The sequence below is a fragment of the Hoplias malabaricus genome, chromosome 9 (assembly GCF_029633855.1).
Source record: "Hoplias malabaricus isolate fHopMal1 chromosome 9, fHopMal1.hap1, whole genome shotgun sequence".
Taxonomy (NCBI): domain Eukaryota; kingdom Metazoa; phylum Chordata; class Actinopteri; order Characiformes; family Erythrinidae; genus Hoplias; species Hoplias malabaricus.
The window spans coordinates 7,376,389-7,398,395 of record NC_089808.1 but is presented as its reverse complement, the minus strand read 5'-3'; the positions used below and the strand labels follow the sequence as shown (position 1 = coordinate 7,398,395).

The 22,007-nt window shown below is 43.7% G+C and overlaps 1 long non-coding RNA gene across 1 annotated transcript in view; it reads left to right on the top strand.

Moving 5' to 3' along the window:
- LOC136706738 (uncharacterized) overlaps window positions 1-21,652 on the top strand; it is a 102,537-nt gene extending 80,885 nt beyond the window's left edge. The window contains exon 4 of the long non-coding RNA XR_010804140.1: window positions 21,397-21,652. This is a non-coding gene — a long non-coding RNA (uncharacterized lncRNA). The remainder of the gene's footprint in view (window positions 1-21,396) is intronic.
- Window positions 21,653-22,007: the final 355 nt, after the last annotated feature.

Below are 22,007 nucleotides of genomic sequence, written 5' to 3'. Positions count from 1 at the left end.
TCCTTTGATCTGTTTGCCTCCCTCCATTCACTCCCTCTATTGCACATAACTCTTTCTCTCCTGTTTTTTTTTTTACCTTTCATTTCTAACTCTGTCTCTTTCTTTAGTCCATCTCTCAATGGCACTCCTTTCTTTAATTCATTTCATTCTCTCTTTTTTCTCTCTATTTCCCCCCCCCACTTTCTCTTACTTGGTCTTCTTTTTTTGTCTGTTACCTCCCTCCCTTTCTTTTTTGTTTCTTGGAACTCCTTTTCTTCAGTCCCTTCCCTCTCTCTTCTTTCTCCCCTTATTTTTTTCCCCTTTTCTAACTCTTTATGTTTTCTCCTTCTCTCTTTCTTCCCTTTAATCTATTTTTCTCTTTTCTAACTGTTCTAACTCTCTCCCTCGTTCTCTCTCTCTCTCGTTCTCTGGCCTCAGGGTCTCAGGATCTCGTCCAGCAGGTCTGCTTGTGAGCTGCGAGTCCTGACTGTCTGTCAAACAAATCCACGCTGGCCTCTTTTCTGCAGCTCTTTCATTTGTATGCACAGCCCACGAGCTTGGCACCAAGAGCAGCGTGTTGATAAAACACAAAACAGCAGCAAGGCAAGTAAACATGTGTCCAAGCGCAGCCAACACTGCAGCGCATTTACCTGCAAGAGATGGACTTCCTCTGTCCGCAAGTCACTCAGTTTGAGCCAGCTCCGGCTGCTTAGATTTCCAAAACTATTCCGCTGTACTTTTTAATTAAAGACATGGAGAAACAATGCTGAGACACTGTTGGGAACGTAGCAAATATGGGGAAAAATAGAAAGCAGCGATTTTGTAATTCCAGTTTTTACACACATTTAAAAGAAAACAACAAATGCATTATGTTTAAGATTTTGACTTGATGACTATAGTTTTTAAAACAGCCACATCCTCAGACTGAAGCTAATGTGGGCAGAATGACACTAGTCTGACCTCATCTTGTTCGTATTCAGGCTGTGATTTCTACTGATATTGGTGTAAATCAGTGGCAACCTGTGAATGTTGGTATGAGGCTTTCGGTTCAGGTCATAAATATTAGAACTCAAGGGAAGTCATGCTTCTGTGATAATGCTAATTTTACTAGAAACACTCTCTAGCACACATTCACACATTCTAAGATGGAGGCCTTCAACATCTTCCTAAAAAATTCATAAAAAATATGCACAAGGCTAGGGTGACCAGATCTGAAATGGTGAAAAAGAGGACTTGTATGCTTAGCTGAACCTATGTGTGCTTTTAGGTCTTTTACACCTTTATTTGCTACAAAAAACATTGAATTTCTTTTTTAAATTCATCCGAGAACTTACATTTACGTTTCGGCATGGCTGCTCGAGATGAGGGTGGGTACATGAGCTTTGCCTGACGTAAACAAGGACTACTGACGTGCAGACTGACCAATTAAATGTTTACAGAGAAGGTTATCGACCAATAACGGTAGCTCTACAGTCAGACCGTCCAATCCGAAGATTGTAGGCTACTTCACCACGCCCCCTTCTCACTCAAGCGAACCAATCGGAGTAGGGGAGGGCGGGACTAGTTTGTGAATGAAACGCTTCTCGAAGTTCTATGTAAGCTCTAGAAAAACGAAATCCTGGACGTTTGTGAAATTCCGCCCAGAGGAAGCAGCACACTGCAAAGAAAGGTCTATAAATGCCCTGTGAATCACTGTCAAGATGGCAGTGCTAGCAACCAAAAAACTCATGCAGTTCCCTGATTAGCACCAACGTTTCAGGAATCCAAAATGGAACTGATTTAAGAACTAGAGTTTTTGTGGGTGTGGGGCTATGAGTGGTGCCACATCGTGCAGATTTTAGATTGTGGAGTATGAAAATGAGTGAGTTACAAGCTAGGCCCATGTGTTGCTTATAGTTAAGCTTCCACCTCCCACGCAAACACCCCCCCCCCCACACACACACACACGCTCAATGTAAAGCATCAAAAGTTATGTTTTTGTAAAAACTGGAATTCAAGAAGTCATGAATACCACTGGGTTGTTTACTCTTCAAACTGAATGAAGGTTTACCAAAGTCCAAAGCACTTAGGGATTTTTTTTTTCAGTGTGATCTTGGGTGCCTTTGTCCACACCTCCATAAAGCAGTGTCATTAAACTGTCAGGAAGAAGACACCTGGAGATTCGGTGCTGAGTGGAGTGCTGATATTTCAGCTACCGTCTGCTCCCTGCTCCATCATTGCGGCATTGTGGAGATGGCTTTAACACAGATAAGATTGTTTTTTTCTTTAACACTTTACACATTGGGATGTGTGAGGTGAGCGCAGAAAACAACAGCTGTCATGCAGGCTCGGCCATCACCGCCAATAATGGCTCAGTCGAGAAAGAAGGGCAGCGGGAGGGGCAGCCGAGGGTCTCGAGGGCTTTTGGTGAAAGATACTATTAATAGGTGCTGGAGGATAGATCAGCTGGTTTTCCAAAAAACTAAAAATATTTAGAACACTGGGCCCTTTGGTGGAGCATTGTTTATGGAAGATTCTATAGTTCAGTGCAGTCTGAGGATTTTCTTTCCACTGTTGCGTGTAGTCGCATTTTACAACGGACACTACACTAAACATTTCCACAAATGGAAGTGGACCATGAATGGAAAATGTTGCAAAAAATGGAACCAAGAAAAACCAATACTCTAAAGAAAGTATCACTGAAAGGGACCCAATAAGATTTAAAAAGTCAACCCTTCATAATAGTGGAGATTGAGGGAACCAGGAATTGTAAAAGACCATGATGACATGTGTTGGTGTATCGCAAATGGTGTCATTTGCAGTGTGATATATTGATTAACCATGACTCTGTCTTGACTCTAACCAGTTAACTTTGGCTATTGCTCTACCCCCAAATTCAGCCACAGCAACTCTGAACTGAACAACCCTGCAATGCCCCTCTGCTGATCACATATCCATGGTTCCTATCAAAACTGGTGGAAACGCAAGCCGATTCACTGGAGAAGGCACCAAGTTTCCAAGAAACCTGAACGGATATTTTTTTAGGAACAACCATTTACAAGCATGAGGAAAAGTCTCTGAGAAGCACTGGCATTCAAGAATATAACCCCAAAGAGTATAAGGAAGAATCACAGACAGGTACCAAGACTTGTAAGGAGAAGCTAAGAGGGAACCACTGAAAGGAAGCCATACTCCTAATGGGAAAATAAGCGGCAGAATAAGAGGCAGAACCTCTAAAGGGAGGATCTGTCTTAAGCCCTACTCTGACCGGATTAGTTTTACATGGGGAGCTAGTGTAATGTCATTTTATCAAAGATTGTCAAAGATGTTTATGGTGAATTTGCACTGGATAAGAGATCTTTGTGAAAATGGCTACTTGAGACATGGCATAGCTACAGGTGTTTTTAGAATGTTCTGAGAACAGCTTTTCCACCAAAAATATTCATCCTGCAACGACATTATCTTCTAGTCCTTCAAAATATATAATAAGATGGCAACACCTTTTCTAAGCCTTCACTAAACACACCCTCCAGCTCCTTCATTCTTGAGAAAACCTGCAAAAAAAAAATCTTCTTTACCCTGGGAAATGACACACTATTCACCACCCATGTGTCAATTTGGATGGAATTAATATTACCTGTGGTATTTTTACTGCTTGTTTGACAGAGACTTAAACTCTTCTAATAATAATTACCCCATGTCCACAGACAAAAAAAAAATCCAGTCCTAATAGAGTTTAAGAGCCTGAAGAAGAACGACTGAGAAAAACCAGGACTCATAGGAAGGAATAGGACAAAATAAATAAATAAGACTGAAAAGAAGAACCAAGATCCAAAACATGAACTAGCCTGCGTTGGATCATGGATTTATGTTTCCAGTAAGACCAGTGAGATTAAGCAAGTTGTTACAAGTTTAAACGTGAGATTAAGCATAAAGCATGGGGATCAAACAGAGGAAAGGTCTGGGAGATATGCTCTTGCTGAAGATCTATCAGGGGAAGATCTAGTGGAGGGCTGATTGTGTTAGACATATACAGGATGTTGTATGATGACAACATGATTGGAAAGAAGTTCAGTATGGCCGTGAGGCAGAGACGGGTTAGGAGTTCAAGCAGGAATTTGAAGACAGGAAGGTAACTGCAAATCATGACCGGAGAGTCAAACAAATTCTTCAGCATAATCCTACCATCTCAGTATCAGAACAAAGCTTTACATCTTCAAAATGTCAACATTACAACAGTAGGAAAAACACACATGTAACATAAAACACATCTGGAACATTTGTTAAGTACAGCTACAGTGTTTTCAGCAAAATGGATCTGCAAATTTAGTACATAGGCTACTTAATGGAAGAGCCCACTTGTTCTTAACATTACTACCTAATAATTAGTTAACACTTGTAGTTATTTTAGCATGTCTAAGAGTTTTTTTTGCACTGCACTCAAAAGTAATGTGTCTTTTGAGCAATGCCATAGAAGGACCGCTTTTGGTTCCATAAAGAACCAGGTTTGTTTAAGAGATGTGTGAATGTTCTTTACCCGTTTAAACATATTTGTTAAAATGATTCTTTATGGAAACAAAAGTGGATCTTCTATGGTATTGCTCAAAAGACCTTTTGTAGCACCTTTATTTTTTAAGAGTGGGTTAGACTATATCCATGCTAACTCTCTGTTTTGTAGCCAGAGAAGAAACTGAGGGAGAAGTTTACAAACAAGTTCCTGCAATTTCTAAAAGTTTGGAGCTTACATTTAAGCTTTGAATTAGCTTATGGTTAGATTTAGAGTTTTGGTTAAGGTCATGTTTAAATTTAGGGGCAGGGTAGTCTCAGCTACAGACTCCCTGCCCCCAAAAATTGACAGATATTGTTTAATGCTGGCCTCACTGTCACCATTCTGCCAGGAGCTTTCTGATTGGCTATATGTACATCCACATACACACACTTCAGTGTGTCATTTTGTATTGGCTCTGGTTCACTCTCACTCAGAGATAGCCTCCTTCTGTACAGGATGCCAAAATACCAGAGCTGTGATTTGGTCATTTTGTGTGTCAGTCAGATTCCTTTTGCTGACGTTGTAGACTGTTCACATTAAGTGGTGAAAGGTACCAGACTCAGGGAGTCTGGCAATGTGAGACTCGAGGGCAAACTATTTTGTACACATTATTTGGATTGTAAAAATGGTTTTGTAGCCAAATATATATGAGATCAGGTCAAAACAATGGTTTTTGAATATGGTAAAAAAAAAAAGTTTTAAGGGATAAAAAGCTGGTGTTTTCAGCAGTGATATCTGCAGAAGTTATGTATGAAAATAAAAGGAGTAGCCCAGATAATCATAACATTTCTATGCTATAATTCATTATGGTTTATAGTTTTTACTTAAGTGTTAGGTTCAGATTTAATATTTGGAGCAGGTTTAAGGTGGATTTTACATGCTGGGTAGACATATCAAAAATTCACATGTATGTCCACAAAAGGCGAGCTATATTAGTACACATTGTACATATACTGAGAATATGATCTCTTAAGGCTCATTTCTACTCCCATCACCGACGTAAATTAATACATCCATTTCAAACACTGACTGTCACTGCCCACATACTTCTGTGTCATTTTACTTTGAACAGGATGTTAAACATAACATGTTAAACTGCCCTATAGAGGGCAGTTCAGAGTCAAAGTTTCTGATGGAAAAAAGCTAGCATGGTAACGGTGGAAGAGGTTTTGGTAATGTGACATTACCTACCACAAAAATGTGAAAGTGGTCGTGGTGAGTGGCCTGTGAATCAATTAAATACTTTACCACATGTGAACACAGAATTCTCTTCACTTATTACCAGACATTGTGTTTTGATGAAACGATCAGCTACAGTGACTCCACAGTTTCCAGTGGTACTTCTCTATTGCATTAGTATTTGTAAGTTGTAAGAGAATGTTCACAAATACAGACAAAGTGAAAGCAGTGTATGAATAAAAGGCTTTGTGTGTTTCTGTATTTATCACTGATAATAAATAAGGCTATAGTCAAGCATATTTAGAATTCACACTGGGCCCATACTGGATTTCACATATTGTAAAAATAAAATGTTGCAGGTACCAAAAGGGAGATGCAGGAAATAAGTTTGCTCCCAGCAGTGTGTGATGATATTCGTGGAAAAAATATATTTTCTTTTGTACCACTGCTACCCCATGACTACGCCAGAGTTTACAGGGAGCAGGGTAAACACAAATATTGTCAATCTGTTTGTTGTTTTAAACCTCCCTGTGATCGATGTATTGAAAAGTGTCCTGACAGTTGGCGCAATCCCTGATTGGGCCTTTCATCCAGCTCCAATTTAATTGGATCTAATTCAATAAGAGTAAATAGATCTCAGTGGGACATTTGATGCAACACTGTTGATTCTGTAGCATGTGCATGCCTGGTGGTCTTTGTGCGAGGGGAAGCTGTTTGCGCTGTTTTACCCATGTGTAAAAGCAGAAACGCTTCATTAACCGACCCGCTGATAAGTGCTTAATTAACTCCAGCTGTCTGTTGTGGTTTTTCTGTTCGTGTGGGTGTGGTTTCCTATGTGTAATCCTCTGTCATTTTAGCCATGCATGATACAAGGGATGCTCGGTGCTTAACTAGCATGGAGAACTTGACTTGACCAAGGCTCCAGGGGTCAGGTTTGTGATCCCCAGATGGTGGCAGCTATTGGCATTGTGCCCTTGAGCAGGACACTTAACCTCAAGCTGTTCTCACAGTTGGTTAATGGACATAGCTCCGGGCTCATGTAAAACAACAACAAGTGTTAAACGAACTCCTGCGGAGTTGAATGCAACTTGGTTGGGGCCTCTTTAGTGGTAGATTTAACTCTCCTGGAGTTGATTTCACACTATTGATTTTACTGTGCAAGAGAGGGAAGCAGATAGGCCTGTGGGGGGAGACAGTAGAGACAGGAAAGTAGAAGGATAGAGAGGGAGAGGGAGTTAGCTTCATTCCTTCATTCCACACAGGATAAAGAAAAAAATGAATATCTGTGGCCTCCTCGCTGATCCTCTGCAAAGCCCCTACTGCTTTAATATCCAGGGGATTGTTTTCGTGGCAGTCGTTGAGGGAAAACTGGACAAGGGTCAGCCTCAGTTCAAGCCAGAACAAAGCCAAACTCCAGCACGACTATATGCAGCTAGCACTTTATCAGATTGTTCCCACCCCTGCGTGAATGATGCGTAATACTGGCAGATATCTAGGCCTCTGGTCTCTAGTCAATTTGTAGCGAGACTTGGCTGCTGTTATGTAGGTTCTTTGGGAGAACTCTTGTGTGGGATCACTTGTCTGTGATTATTCATTTCAGTGCAAGAATACGACCTCCAAGTACAGGGTAATTTGCATGCGGCTAAGCACCGATTCGAGGAATGCTGTTGCAAAGCATTATCTTGTGCTCTGTGATTTGGATCCCTCTGAAGATTTAAAGACAAAGAAGTGTAGTTGGCTACTTCAGGATGTAATTATGCCTAATTTAACAATTAGCCTTTAGCACGTAGCTTGTTGAAGCTGAATACTGACCCCCGTCTGCCGCCCTGCAGTGAAAATGATTGAAGACGTAGGATTAGCAGTGTGTTGAGAACATTCAACATGGTTAAAAAAATGATATAAGCACACAGATAAGACAGTAAGAACAAATGGACAGTAAAAACAAACCCCCTAAAGGCTACACAGCAGCTGGATGGGATCCCATAATTTATCAGTATCTGCTCCAATATTAAATAAGGACGGAATATAAAACATAGGACAGAAAGTTCAGTCTCCTTTCCTCCCAACCTTCCTGTGACCCATTCTGCAAGGGTCAGGGATTTGTAATTAAGTCCGGTAGATCTGACTTCTTTGGCAGCCAAAAGTGTTGCTAGTCATACTTTCAGAGGAGTATGGGAAATTTGTGAAAATAGCCCCAGGCTCATGGGCTTGAGCACAGCATGGGGGCTCTGGCTGGGAGTCTGATGAACAGGCAGGAGCCAATTTGCTGTCACCCACCTCCAGCTGTGGACACCTCCAAATCAATGACCTGTGTTTATATGGATGATTGCGTGTGCTGAGACCACAGGTACCGCCCTCAGCAGCCCTTCTGGCTATTGTCTTTGTGCTCTCAGCTACACTGGCCTGTAAAAGCGGTTGGTGCTCTCAGCTCTGCAGAAGTCTAGAGTCATTACTGTCTTTTGGCTTTACAATTCAAAAAGATTGCCATAGAAAAATCATATCATGATATTTAGAATCGCATTTACATTCAGTGCATGGACAGGTCTTGGTTGGTTTTTAACACTTTCTTGCACTGAAATGAGACCCTGTGTGAAGCTTTCAATATAACTCTTCATTTGCAATTTGAAAACAATGATTACCATACACCAAATCACCCACTCCACTATCTGCATTTTTTCACTCTATTCGTCAATGATCAGGACCCTCACAGTGCTACAGTGACATTGACGTGTTGGTGGTGCTATTGTGTGTTGTGCTGGTAATAGTGCATCAGACCAAAAATATCCAGTCAACAGCATCCTATGGGCTGCATCCATTGACCACAGTTGAACTAGAGTACGACCAACACAAACTGTGCAGCAACTGATGAGCTGCTGTCTCTGATGTTACACCTAAGTGGACCAAGAAGGTAGGTGTTTCTGAAAGAGTGGACAGTGTCACTGCTTTGCTAAGAATTATCCACCACCCAAATAGAGCAGGTTGAAACATGATAAAGAAAGAATGCAAAGCAACAGTTGGGCGACATTCTGTAATTGTAAAACAACAAAGTGCACTTATGGCCTGTGGAACTGATAAAATGGACAAGGTGGTGGTTTTAATATTATGGCCGATGAGGTTATGCTTGTTCATGTACAGTTTCTGCACACTCTGTATTGCTACTGTAACATTACTGTGTCCTCTGGGATCATTTAAAAGCATTTTAAAGAATTATTTTATGTTGTCAATACAGACCAAAGTCATCTGTACTGTGTCCTCCTTTCTACAGAACGTCTACAGAACAGGTCCAGTAACAGATGAAGGTCTGATGATAGAAGAAAGATAAAAGATTTGGCCTCAGAAATGAGTGTACAATGGTAATAGCTATTCACCCCCCACCCATCTGTCTCAGTCGCACAAAATAACATGTCATTTAACAACTCAACACTCTTGTAGGAGAACGCTAACTGCCCAACTCCCTTGTCTACATTGGCTGACATCATGCTGAGTGATGGCCGTGAGGGAGGGCTTTTTTTTTACCCACACAGATAGTGCAAGGACAATGGGGCACCACTTTGCACTCCTCCCTATGTGAGAGCACAAAGACGAGGTTAAACAGAGCAAAACAAATCCAATGAGCAGAGAGAAATGAGTACTGAGTAAACACGGAGAACATGAGAATGGAGAAGAAATCCAAAACAGCATCCCAGGTGTGTTCTACTCACTAAAGCTAGGTATGCTAGGTGTTATTCTTAATGTGAGTTCAGCTGGTACACAAAATATGCTGTTTCTTACTACAGATGTGAGGGAATGTTACTATGACAACGCACATGATACCAAGATGTAGTTGCCTCACTGTCTGCCATTATTTTTATTTTTATTTTTACATATAGACAACTTTCTATACAGAGTATGCACAGTAATGTATACTCAACTGTGACAATCTGACACACTCAAACACTAGTTAGAATTAGTATTAAGTGCACAGTTGTGATGCAGCTAGAGCTTCTGCTACTTGCTCTACACTCCTGGATTCTGTTCTGAACCGAGTTGCAGCTCAGTCTTATTTAAAAAATGGGTGCTCAAACTGGTCGTTTTTAACAGAATTGTTTCGACAGGCGGAGTATGGCATTGTGGTGTTTGTGCCTTGTAGTAGCTTGTCACCAACATTATTAAGACCCAAAAAACTGTGTTAACTTGTGGTAAAGTGGTAGAACACCCTTCACGTAATGAAGGAGTCGACTCTTAGGTAGCTTGTGCCACATGGTAGCCCTTTGTAATTTGCTGGATGTGATGTATTTTCACAAAATATTCATAACAGCTGCTCACTGAAGTCTTTTTATCCATATCACGTTTTAGATCTGTTAGTCCAGTGTTGGTAAGAACCAGAATAAAATGCAGCAGCCTATCATTTCCAGCTTTGGTACAGACTAAGGGAGTGGAACAGCAAATGTAGAAGTGCTCTTATTTTCCTTTTTATCTGTGCAGTTTGTTTACCCAAAAATGCTGTTTTTGAGACAAATTAAAGTCAAATCAAAATAGCAGTAATAGCCATGCTTTTGCATCAGCCGTGAAGGGTTAATGAAGGCGGCTGTTTTGCTCTGTGCAGTTATTTGTGTGTGTGTATGTGGGGTGGGGGGGTGGGGGGTTGCCAGACGCTGTTTAATTGTGTGCTGAGTGGAGTGTGTGTTTGCTTGTGCATATTTGTATTCAGTGGACAGTGGCGAGGTGCTGAATGCTGTGTTTTCTTGTAAGATTACCCCAGCGTGACGTCCCTTTCAAAGATCTCCCTCTCAGATGAGAAACAGGACAGCCGTTCCTTTTGATTCATGCGCACTTTATCAAAATAAAGCCTAGGACTCTGGACCCGTGCTGTCGTCGCCTCAGATGTGCCAGACTTTGAGGAGAAAAGGAGGGAAGAATGGAGGGACCCCAAACATTTTTGGTTAAATCTCACTTTTAAATATTGGTGGACGTACACAGGCTTTTTCTAGGGTTCTGAACAAAGGGCAGATTCCCTGACACCTCCACCCCCCGAACGGACCCCTTGAATTAAAACATGGGATCTTTATTTATTATTCAAATGGCAGATGGCAACAGAGGGGGCTTGAAGCCCATAAACCTGTGCCCTAGCACTGCCTTCGCCGCCAAACAAAGTTCAAAGAGAGTCGGCCATCGTGACCGGATAAATATTAGCATATTATCGTCAAAGGGCATGCGCTTTATAAAGATGGAGGTAAAGAAGGAAAAATGAGGTACCGGCATCGACTCTGTTCCCAAGAATCGGGTTGGTACAATGCACAGCTGCACTGGAAGCATGAAGGTTAGGGACTTAAATCCTGTTTAAATGAATCAGTGCCAGAAGTGAATAGTACAGTGCTGGGACCCTTCACTGGAAGTGTACCCACAGAGTCCATGTTCAGTAGCTTTAGGTTTAGCTTATTCTGTTCTCGTGGGTGAATGTAGGGCTGGACCCAAGTATTCAACTCTTCAGATTTTTCAAATATCCTTTCATTGTGGTCCATAATACAGCTTTATTTTGTTTTATTTATAGTGCTGTCGTTGATTATTATTATTATTTAACTATTTTATTACCAATTTGATGTGATTAGTCCTGATAGTTTGGTTTCTTCTTAAGACAAAAACAATGGAATTTTAATACTAATGAGACACAGGCCAGGTTCTCCCTGTGTCTGCGTGGGTTTCCTCCGGGTGACTGTCTGTGAGGAGTGTGGTGTGTTCTCCCTGTGTCTGCGTGGGTTTCCTCCGGGTGACTGTCTGTGAGGAGCGTGGTGTGTTCTTTCTGTGTCTGCATGGGTTTCCTCTGGGTGACTGTCTGTGAGGAGTGTGGTGTGTCCTCCCTGTGTCTGCGGGGGTTTCCTCCAGGTGACTGTCTGTGAGGAGTGTGGTGTGTTCTCCCTGTGTCTGTATGGGTTTCCTCTGGGTGACTGTGAGGAGTGTGGTGTGTTCTCCCTGTGTCTGCGTTGGTTTCCTCTGGGTGACTGTCTGTGAGGAGTGTGGTGTGTTTTCCCTGTGTCTGTGTGGGTTTCCTCCGGGTGACTGTCTGTGAGGAGTGTGGTGTGTTTTCCCTGTGCCTGCGTGAGTTTCCTCCAGATGACTGTCTGTGAGGAGTGTGGCGTGTTCTCCCTGTGTCTGCATGGGTTTCCTCTGGATGACTGTCTGTGAGGAGTTGGTGTGTTCTCCCTGTGTCTGCGTGGGTTTCCTCAGGGTGACTGTCTGTGAGGAGTTGGTGTGTTCTCCCTGTGTCTGCATGGGTTTCCTCCCACAGTCCAAAAACACACGTTTTTAGGTGGATTGGTGACTCAAAAGTGTCCGTAGGTGTGAGTGTGTGAGTGAATGTGTCTGTGTTGTCGTGTGAAGAACCGGCGCCCCCTACAGGGTGTATTCCCCCCTTGCGCCCAATGATTCCAGGTAGGCTCTGGACCCACCGTGACCCTGAACTGGATAAGGGTTACAGATAATGAATGAATGAATGAATGATAAAGGTATAGTGTGATATGACAAACATCTGAAGGTTGTTGAAAAATAAGTTGTTAGTTTACTGGGTAAAGGCTTCAGAAAGAGCTGCAGCATCAGACGGAGAAGCACAGCTTGTGGCTCAAACATGGAACTCTGTCAGCGCACATGTTTTCTCAGAATTGCTTGTAGGCTGCTGAGGCTAACTTTGCTCTGGGAAATGAGCAACAGCTGCTGCAAAGATAAAGCAGCATTTTAACATGACGTCTTAGATTAGACGCTATCCCTAATACGTCTGTGACATGATTTGGTCAAAATAAAACAAGGATCAAACAACACAGCGCTTTTCTTACTCCCCTTTGAAACAGTCCTGTTCAGAACGACTGGTTACAGAGAGAGAGAGCCTCTGTGTAAATAAAATACGAGAGCATCGCAGTGAGGCGCGTGGTGTTTTTGCTTTGTTTCCTCTTCTCTATTCTCGTTTACACCATATTTAATCAGTAATCATTTCTCAGCACTCGTTGTTTGTTTTCATCCTACAAACCTTGTCTTTGTGCTCTCACAGTGCTGTGATTGGAGAGACTCTGGAGTGAATGTGGGATGATTCTGAAGCGTTTGTACTCTACGTAAGATGCAGCACAAAATCAGAACCTCTCATTCAATGCTGTTTTCAGAGTCTTGGCTCAGTCTTGATTCATGGTTTGTGTTGGTAGATGCATCCAATTTCCAGGTTTTTCTCCAACCAATGACCACTTGGTTTGCCAGTGCTACCACACAGATATTACCAATACATGCAAAACCAATACCCCAGTCAATACAATAAAATAAATGGAAAGATATAATGAGAGACTTTCTTTTCAAAGTTAGTAGTAAACACATTTTGTGCGTGTGTGTATAGAGAGAAAGCTCACAAAAAAAAGCCTGCACTCAGGGATAGAGAGTCCTGAGGAGCAGTCACAGCACAGACACTATGTACCCATCTTTAAAGCCACCTTAGCTCACCACTGAGACTCGGAAAGGTTGAAAGACTTAGAAAAACCTGACTCCAAGTTTATTTTAACCACCCCGTATTTTAACTGACAACTCGTGGAGATATGGGAAAGCAAACAGTCTCTTGGAGGTAAGCAGGTAAAATAGCTGAAGTATAAAAATTTCCAGATACTGTCCACACATCCTCATTGTCCAAAGAAAAATAGGTATCTCCAAAATGGTAACATTCCAGGAGAAGAAAAAACCTTCGGAACTTTTAGAAGTAATGAAATTTTCACAAAATTGTGAAGGACAGTTGCCGCTTTCAATTAATGTGGTAAACCAAATATTGGCAGAAATGGAAATGTATTTTTTTTCCTTTGGACACTGGTGATATCCTCCACTTGTTTTTACCTGTATCTGTCGTCTGATTGGATAACTGTTATGGGAGAGATGGCACTGTATATAAAAAAGGTAATAATTACTCAGATTATACTCTGTACCAGTGGTGGATGCTGGTCTTTCAAGGAGGGGAAGCTCAATTTCGGCCTACATCATAAAATGTGCCAATCATCATGCAGAAGCTGAGTGTCTGGGCCAGCCCACTGCCCCATAGACCCCCAGAGACACTGAGCGTCCGATGGGCGGGACAAAGCCCAGCATTTATCCAATGACTCGTCTCATTTCGCTGCACTTAGCTGCTTTGCTATTGAACTCTGTGGATGCTCAGCGTCCTCACTGTTTAAAGCACTGTGAAGCTGCGGGAATGATTGGGAGGAAAGCCGCGTCTTTACCAGTGATAAGAAGCTGATTCTGAACAAAAGTTGAGCGCGTTGTAGTGCATATTTATTCAATGACATGTACACACAACAGTATATATTTGATCACTTATTTTTTACATTTTAGGGGAAGCTAAGCTTCCCTGGCAGTCTTAGAGCAATCGCCGCTGCTCTGTACATTTGTTTTATACCTGTCCAGTTACTCTTCTTGTTTTCATGGGTAAGAGTATAAATAAAGTATTTAAAATAAACCAGTATCTTCAACCCATTTTAAAGTGTGAAAAAGCATTCCTAATGCCTGGCCTTATGTAGAGTTATAGTCAATTTATTCTGATTTGAAAATGCTCACAGAGTACAACCGCATCAGTATTGTACTTGACTAAATGTTGCTAGTAACTCCCCACCTCTGGTCACTGTTTATAGATGGAAGTACCAAGCTCTATAGTGACTATTGAATTGGTCTGCATTGATACATCAATGTGCCTTGGCCTCCGCTGTCCAATTCCATAAAGCTGAGCTCGCTGACCAGGCCTTTAATTGTAAACTTTAATAAGACTTCGATCCTGACTGACTCCAGCAGTTAACTAAATAAGATAAAGGAGCAGACTGGGGCAGACACTTTCATAGCCAATCAGTGCACAGGCAACAACAACAACAAAAAAGGCATGCCAAGATGGCAGCGTGTTTAATCCCCAGCCAAAGCTAATTAGCAGCAGCCGCATACCCGTCCTCCTCAGGTGAATGGATGGACGAGGGGAAAAAAAAGAAAAAGGGGAAGAAGGAAAAAAAAGAAACCCATCAGTTGGTATTTAAAGCACAGAGTTAATAGATTTTCCCTCTCATGCTCCGGGTGCTTTTGAGCGCTCTCTTTTTCCCAGCTCCGACTCCCGACACCTTGACCTTCCGCAGAGGTTCAATTAAAGCGAACGGCTCTGGATCTCTGCTGCAGTTTTTGCCTCGCGGCTCAGAGACGCCGCTGCGGCGGAGGACAGGGCTGGCGTAAGTGGTGTTAAAAAGGCTAAATGGAGGAGGACGGCATCAGACCATGGCCTGAGGTGGCACCATCTGCCGCCTGCCACTGCCGTCACACTGCTGTCACGCTGCAGTCCGCCCTCGCCTTCGTTTCGGCACATTTACCAATTCGCGCTGACATGTCCAGCAAGCCTCTGTTCAGTCTACACTGGGCGTACGCAGTGTGTGACTTTAGAAATCACATTCTGTGGTGACAGCTCTGTGTACTGCTGACTAGCCTGTTGTGTTGGGGCAAATAAAACATCCATACTCAGTCCGATAGATCCTTCTAAAATGCAGGAGCTTGACCTGTCCATGAGGATTGTTTTTCTGGTGCTGGTCTGTTTGTGCTAAAGCTGTTTCATTAAAAACTATACCCTGCTGTATAAGGCTGCTCCAGCAGCTGTGCTAACTTGTCATGCTAACCACTGTGAACTTACTGTACACGGGCAGGACTCTACACATCTTATATTGTATAAAGAAGTTGTGTGCCTCCATTTCCTCTGTGGTGCTGTGGTTGTGTGCGCTCATGGTTTGCATCTATCTCTGAGAAATGGGTTTGAGATCTGCTACAAGATAATCTAAAAGAGTGAATGGCCTTTTACCTTCTGTAACAGCCTGGTCTCAAGGTGTATTTGTGTTTATTGGATATTTGGCCTTGGGAATCGGTAAGAGACGCAGCCGTACTGTGAACAAGCAACCTTTATTGAAGTGCCCTTAAAAGGTCACAAGTGCAGAAAGTAGCAAAGCAACAAGCATTATTTATGGCTTGGTGTATAGCGAGATCCAGGGGCACCACATGCCAGCAGACACCCTGCCAGTGAACCCCCAACAACAACATACCTTGCTACACAGCAATCAGAAACACAGCAACACAAACAAACCCCAAGGTAACCCCACTAACACTCCTAGGGGGGGTTGCAAGTCATGCTGGGAGCTCCCCTGCATGAGTCCCAGTGAGTCCAGTCCATTCCCAGAATCTCTACAATGTGTATGAAATGTTATGGCTGCTTGTAATATGTGTTCTTTATTTTTACATGAATATCTGGCAACCCATTTTAACCCTAAACCTAAACTTAACCATAGATCGATCATTGAAATCCAATAACTTAGAAATGGCAGATTGTGTGCTTGTTTAATGTTATTCAAACTTAACCCGAACCTTAAACTTAAACTTAAACCTAGGGTAATTTTTGTCACATTAACATTGTGTTACCTTTGTTAATGATTTATCATTTTATTTCTTAATCACTTTAAACATATATTTTCCTCTGTTGTTATCTGGTTACATTGTATACACTGTAATAATTTTGTCTCATAGAAGCTGTGTGAAGCAATTTGAGCTGCATTTCACATAAACAGTGCTATAGAAATAAGGATCAGGATTGATATATATATATATAACATTCAGTCATTCATTATCTGTAACCCTTATCCAGTTCAGGGTCATGGTGTTTAAGCCACAAGCTGTGCTTTTCCGTCTGATGCTAAAGCGCTTTTTGAAGCCTTTACCCAGTAAACTACTTTTTCAACAACCTTCAGATGTTTGTCATATCACACTATACCTTTATCAATCATTCATTCATTCATTATCTGTAACCCTTATCCAATTCAGGGTCATGGTGGGTCTAGAGCCTACCTGGAATCATTGGGCGCAAGGCGGGAATACACCCTGGAGGGGGCGCCAGTCCTTCACAGGGCAACACACACACTCACACATTCACTCACACACTCACACCTACGGACACTTTTGAGTCACCAATCCACCTACCAACGTGTTGTTTGTGGACTGTGGGAGGAAACCGGAGCACCCGGAGGAAACCCACGCAGACACAGGGAGAACACACCACACTCCTCACAGACAGTCACCCAGAGGAAACCCACGTGGACACAGGGAGAACACACCACACTCCGCACAGACAGTCACCCGGAGGAAACCCACTCAGACACAGGGAGAACACACCACATTGTTCACAGACAGTCACCCAGAGGAAACCCACATGGGCACAGGGAGAACACACCACACTCTTCACAGACAGTCACCCAGAGGAAACCCACGCAGACACAGGGAGAACACACCACACTCCTCACAGACAGTCACCCGGAGGAAACCCACGCAGACACAGGGAGAACACACCACACTCCTCACAGACAGTCACCCGGAGGAAACCCACGCAGACACAGGGAGAACACACCACACTCCTCACAGTCAGTCACCCGGAGGAAACCCACGCAGACACAGGGAGAACACACCACCCTCCTTACAGACAGTCACCCGGAGGAAACCCACACGGACACAGGGAGAACAGACCACACTCCTCACAGACAGTCACCCGGAGGAAACCCACGTGGACACAGGGAGAACACACCACCCTCTTTACAGACAGTCACCCAGAGGAAACCCACACGGACACAGGGAGAACATACCAAACTCCACCGTGCCGCCCTATAAAAATAATAATTATATAATATTCTAAAACTCCAGGTTTTGTGCTTGTTTCATATTATTCCTAAATCTAACCCTATCGCTAAACCTAAACCTAACCATAAACCTAACTAAAAGCTCTAAATGGACTGGAACAGCAGCATTTTGTTTGTGTAATGCGATCAATAAGAGAAAACAATGCTTTTGTATTTCTCCTTCAGGAGCATCCAGACAGTTTAAAAGGTTTTAATCAAATAGCACCACTGTGGATGGGAGATAAATGGACTAGCCATATCTGTCATCACCAGCGAGATTCCATAGCCTATGTGAAGGAGACAAAAGGAGATCTTCCATGTCATTGCTCCAGAAACACACCTGCTTGGTGTGGCAGGTGTTGATGGAAGAGTAGAATTTATCTCTGTACTCCATGCATTGCTTTTACCTTTGTAAAGTGCACAAGCAAAGATTTATAGTTGGCACTTGGTGAAAATGGTGGAAGGGAAAATACAAAGTAATGAGAACACTGCTAAGCCAAAGGTCAGGAAAGCTATAAATGAAGGGGTCAGGGACTCCAGCCCAGCTGTTTATATCACACCATTGTGTCCTTCAGTAAGGAACCCAAACCCTGCTGGAGGTGGGGAGGGGGCTCCCTGCTGGAGGTGGGGAGGGGGCTCCCTGCTGTTAAAACACATGACACACTCTCCTTGGACAAAAGTGTCAATGGCAGGGTAAGAGTGTGTCTGTGTGTTTAACCCTCAGAAGTCTAGTGTTATACTGTCCCTGGCTTTCATTTGCTTCTTTTATTTGTCAGTCAGATGTGTACTCAGGTACTTGTTATGTTCATTTGTCAGGAACAGCAATGGTGTTCCCAGGTCAGTTTGACCCGGTGCATGTTTAATTATCCAAAAGATGTCTGAAAGCAAACAAATCGTAACAAGCAGTGTGAATATTTCATTATTAGTAACTCCATTACTAATTATTCTATCAATATTTAGTGCAGTGGTGTTCCTCACCTCTAACAGGTAATGGTTCAGTTAGGATAATTCACCCATTTTACATAAATAATAATTTTTTTTTTAATGTTTCACCACTTTATGACTTTTAAAAGACTTGCTGTCGATTCATCCTTTGACTTATAGACCCCAGCCAGGATGAGGAGCCCCAAATATGCATCTAAATGTGTTTTATTTAACGTTACACTTATAAAGCGCCTTTCTAGAAACCCAAGGACGCTTTACAATCAACACTCAACATTCAATCCACACACTCACACTGGCGAGAAGTGGCAGTAAAATGCGCACAGCGTACTCTCAACTATGAACGACCGTCCGCCTGGAGGACTGAATCAGGCACAGTATAGAGCGCTAATCCATATCTGGGCACATATACATTCACTCACACATACAGACATTCTTTCACATACACACTCATTCACTCACACACCAGGACAGTTATGAGAGAAACCAATTCACCTAACCTCCATGTTTTTGAACTGTGGGAGAAAACCAGAGACCCTGGAGGATGTGTCATTCATTCATTGTCTGTAAGCGCTTATCCAATTCAGGGTCGCGGTGGGAGCAGAGCCTACTCAGAATCACTGGGTGCAAGGTGGGAACACACCCTGGAGGGGGCGCCAGTCCTTCACAGGGCAACACACTCACACCTATGGACACAGTCGCCAATCCACCTGCCAACGTGTGTTTTTGGATCGTGGGAGGAAACCGGAGCACCCAGAGGAAACCCGTGCAGACACAGGGGGAACACACCACACTCCTCAGAGACAGTCACCCGGAGGAAACCCACGCAGACACAACGAGAACACACCACACTTCTCACAGACAGTCACCCGGAGGAAACCCACGCAGACACAGGGAGAACACACCACACTCCTCAGAGACAGTCACCCGGAGGAAACCCACGCAGACACAGGGGGAACACACCACACTCCTCAGAGACAGTCACCCGGAGGAAACCCATGCAGACACAGGGGGAACACACCACACTCCTCAGCGACAGTCACCCGGAGGAAACCCACGCAGACACAACGAGAACACACCACACTCCTCACAGACAGTCACCCAGAGGAAACCCACGCAGACACAGGGAGAACACACCACACTCCTCAGAGACAGTCACCCGGAGGAAACCCACGCAGACACAGGGAGAACACACCACACTCCTCAGAGACAGTCACCCGGAGGAAACCCACGCAGACACAGGGAGAACACACCACACTCCTCAGAGACAGTCACCCGGAGGAAACCCACGCAGACACAGGGGGAACACACCACACTCCTCAGAGACAGTCACCCGAAGGAAACCCACGCAGACACAGGGGGAACACACCACACTCCTCAGAGACAGTCACCCGGAGGAAACCCACGCAGACACAGGGGGAACACACCACACTCCTCAGAGACAGTCACCCGGAGGGAACCCACGCAGACACAGGGGGAACACACCACACTCCTCAGAGACAGTCACCCGGAGGAAACCCACGCAGACACAGGGGGAACACACCACACTCCTCAGAGACAGTCACCCGGAGGAAACCCACGCAGACACAGGGGGAACACACCACACTCCTCAGAGACAGTCACCCGGAGGAAACCCACGCAGACACAGGGGGAACACACCACACTCCTCAGCGACAGTCACCCGGAGGAAACCCACGCAGACACAGGGAGAACACACCACACTCCTCAGAGACAGTCACCCGGAGGAAACCCACGCAGACACAGGGGGAACACACCACACTCCTCAGAGACAGTCACCCGGAGGAAACCCACGCAGACACAGGGGGAACACACCACACTCCTCAGAGACAGTCACCCGGAGGAAACCCACGCAGACACAGGGGGAACACACCACACTCCTCAGAGACAGTCACCCGGAGGAAACCCACGCAGACACAGGGGGAACACACCACACTCCTCAGAGACAGTCACCCGGAGGAAACCCACGCAGACACAGGGGGAACACACCACACTCCTCAGCGACAGTCACCCGGAGGAAACCCACGCAGACACAGGGGGAACACACCACACTCCTCAGAGACAGTCACCCGGAGGAAACCCACGCAGACACAGGGAGAACACACCACACTCCTCACAGACAGTCACCCGGAGGAAACCCACGCAGACACTTGGAGAACACACCACACTCCTCAGCGACAGTCACCCGGAGGAAACCCACGCAGACACAGGGAGAACACACCACACTCCTCACAGACAGTCACCCAGAGGAAACCCACACAGACACAGGGAGAACACACCACACTCCTCACAGACAGTCACCAGGAGGAAACCCAAACAGACACAGGGAGAACACACCACACTCCTCACAGAAAGTCACCCGGAGCGGTACTCGAACACACAACCTCCAGGTCCCTGGAGCTGTCTGACTGAGACATTACCTGCTGCACCACAGTGCCGCCCCAATATCAGAATTATTAGAATCAGAATTTAGTTTAAGATAGCCTTCGTCTTCAGACACATCCTCCTCTATTTCACTGTGATGATCAATGATGACTTCCAGAGCCTCCTGGACTGTCATCCTTTTGCTTCAGCTGCTCATTTTGTAAAGGTCTGTCTGACATAGTGTAATGTTGGTAGGACTCCCATGTAGAGAATCTTTTATGTTTTGCCTTTCCCCTGTTGGGTGTCCACTGAATGTGTGTGTGTGAGATTGGGGTGAAATATGTCTCACAGCTGCAAACAAAGCAATACTCTGACATTTCTGACACCCTTTTACCTCCAGTTTGACTGCTGGGTCAAATTGACCTGAACAGTATCTATGTGATATAAACATGCAGCGGGTGGTTGCAAATATGTGAGATGAACCATTTTCATATTATATGTTAATTACACTAATTAAGGCAAGCAGAAGAAGTTTTATACTGAAAAAAAAATACTTCTAACTATAACCTAGACCTTTAAACTTTAAAATGGGTCAATTTTTACCCGCAACATACCAGGAAGATTAAACAACATGTTTTTGCTCTGCCTCTCTAACACACTGATACACATTGCAGCCATTCTATTCCAATTACTATTTCTAAATTAATTTCACAGTAATCAGCTCTAATCCGATGCAAACGAGAGGCGGACACACACCTGCAGCCCACAACTCAAAGTTCACCATGTCCCGGGCAACTACAAGATTTACGTTGGCGGAGATTTAGCAGCAGCTGATGATTATGACCCTGGCTTCTGGGTCTTTACTGTGGAGTCTCCTGGTTTGGGGGAGTTTCTGTAGGAGTTCAGTGGAGGCAGGGCTCATAAATCTATCCCCAGGTCAGGCTTTTATTGTGCTTCTTATAAAATACAAACATCTGTGCGGTGGGGTTAAGTTGTGGTAGAACTCAGACGTCATGTTGCTTTACAGAAGCGCTACACCTGCCTCTAATTGGGAATGCATTTGATGTTGACATTTGACTGCTGACATCAGCTGCATTGAGGCAGATGGAATGGTTGTTTTTTTTAATATTTGTATTAAATCCACATATTTGCTTGGATATAATAGTTATTTATTGATTTTTGTTTTTATTATGGAGTATATAGGGAATCCATTCATACATACATATATTTTTAGGCCAAGGAAAAATTATTTGTAACTTTTTAAAGTACAAAAACCTATGTACATAATTTTGGATCATATATATACAGTAGTATTTAATTGGTCA